Raw genomic sequence first — 2123 nt, 5'->3', positions numbered from 1 at the left:
CCTGTCTCGAGAGACATTAGTCAGTAGATTTAGATTCTTAGTTAATTTTAGATATTAATCATAGACATCTTAATTATTGATCATCTTGGATATTAATCAAGCTAGAAACTATGAGAATAATGTTTAACTCCAATCCATGTGGATACAATATTATACTATACTATATTTGATTAGCGAGCATAATTTAAGTGTGTGTTTTTCGCTCGTTTAATTTTGGCGTCGTTGCTGGGGATTGGTAATTAATAGTGTTTGAAATAGTTTGTAGTGATAATTCAGAAAATTTGTTTCTTTTTATTTTATTTTTCTCCTTTTACGTTTGGTGTTTTTTGGTTGTGTGTAGGTTATAGGTTAAGATTGGTGCATGACTCGAGCTTCTGCGAAAGTAGTGCTACCATACAAGCCAGAGTAAGAAACAAAACTGCGACAACTAAGGAAGGAAAAAGATCTCACTGAATGGCTAGAAAAGGTTAGGCAATCCTCAACCCAATAAACTATGCCCGGAAATGGTGATGATAATGTAGAATTAGCTGCAAGAGAAGAAGCCCAACAACAAGAAAAAGCAGCACGGGATGCTGAGGAAACAACTATTAGAGATGCGCAAAACATCTATGAAGACGAGAGGGGTCACATACTTAAGCAACATCAACCCTTGGTTGTTGACCACTTCGGAATTATAGCTCCCAGGCATGGGAGAGCACTTGGTGATTATGCTAGACCGGTCTACAATCAAGGATTATCCAGTGTTAGACCACCTCCAATTGCAGCAAACAATTTTGAGTTGAAGCAAGGGTTGCTTCAAACCCTTCAGAATTATTGTGTCTTTAGAGGGAAGCCAAACGAAAATCGAAACACACATCTAATGGACTTATAGGAGATTATGAACACCTTTCAATACAACGGGGTGTCACAAGATGCATCATACTTAAGGCATTCCCTATTTCACTTAAATATGATGCCAAGGAGTGGCTTCGGAGTTGCCCAATGGATCAATCAAAATGTGGGAGGAGATGACTAGAAAATTCCTAGATAAATATTTCTCCTCGGCTAAGACGGGCAAGATTAGAAGAGAAATACATAACTTTTGTCAGAAAGAGACTGGAACTGTTTTTGAAGCATGGGAGAGGTTTAAGGAGATAGTTAGAACGTGTTAACATAGAGGAATTGAACTCTGGATGCAACTCCAGGATATCTGGGAAGGATTGACATCGACCTCCTGTAGAATATTGAGCAATGCAAATGGAGGTCCTTTGATGAAGAAGACTCTAGAGGAGATAGTAACAATTATTGATGAGTTATCTGAAGATACTAATCAGTGGCCCTCTGGGAGTGCTGAATGATGAAGATCAACTGATGTTCACCAACTGATGCTAATACATTTGTACAGGTACAACTTGATGCTATGGCTAAGGAAATATGAATGTTGCCCTTAGCCTTGATACAAAACGAGCCTCACACCGCTTATGATATATGTGGAAGAGGACCCCCTAATCATGAGTGTCAAGCCTCAACTGAGGAAGTGAATGATGTGGGAAAATACAATTTTAATGCAATGGGTCAGAGGCACCCCGGTTATTCATGGAGTTCACCTGGGGGTACCGCGAATGCATGGTTACAACATAACTCTATGCCCCAGGAACAAAGATCTCCAGCATTCCAAAGTCAGCAGAGGCAGCAATTATAGCCTCAACAACCCTTTCAGTCTGGAATTCAAAAGTTAAGGTTTGATGGATATAGTGTATTGATGATTGTTTGTGGATTATAAATCTAGTTTTAAGAATTGAAGCATTTTTGGATGATTTAACTGCTGCATCTATATTCACTTGTTCATATAATCGAGAGAGGCATAACATGTGATATCTTTGTATTATATTGTTGGTTGAGTTCATTAATATTTCTTAGTAATTGAAAGAGGCTAGTTGAATCTTTGCTTAAACCTAGATTGAAGAATAATAGAAAGAGGTTTTCCTAAAGACAAAATACCAATCCACTATCCATTCTTGCATATCTTCACGTGCTTAAATTAGACCTAAGGATAATTTGGAAGAACACGAGCACACGGATTTCATCATTCATTCCTCAGTCATGACCCGAGTTTGGATCGAATTTATGTTTTCCTATACTTT

The 2123-nt window shown here is 38.0% G+C and overlaps 1 pseudogene; it reads right to left on the bottom strand.

Annotated features, from left to right (window-relative positions):
- Positions 1-1055: 1055 nt before the first annotated feature.
- Positions 1056-1154, bottom strand: LOC142172273 (small nucleolar RNA R71; annotated as a pseudogene).
- Positions 1155-2123: the final 969 nt, after the last annotated feature.

This window comes from Nicotiana tabacum, chromosome 17, assembly GCF_000715075.1.
Source record: "Nicotiana tabacum cultivar K326 chromosome 17, ASM71507v2, whole genome shotgun sequence".
Classification (NCBI taxonomy): Eukaryota; Viridiplantae; Streptophyta; class Magnoliopsida; order Solanales; family Solanaceae; genus Nicotiana; species Nicotiana tabacum.
This window is presented reverse-complemented; position numbering and strand designations above follow the sequence as displayed.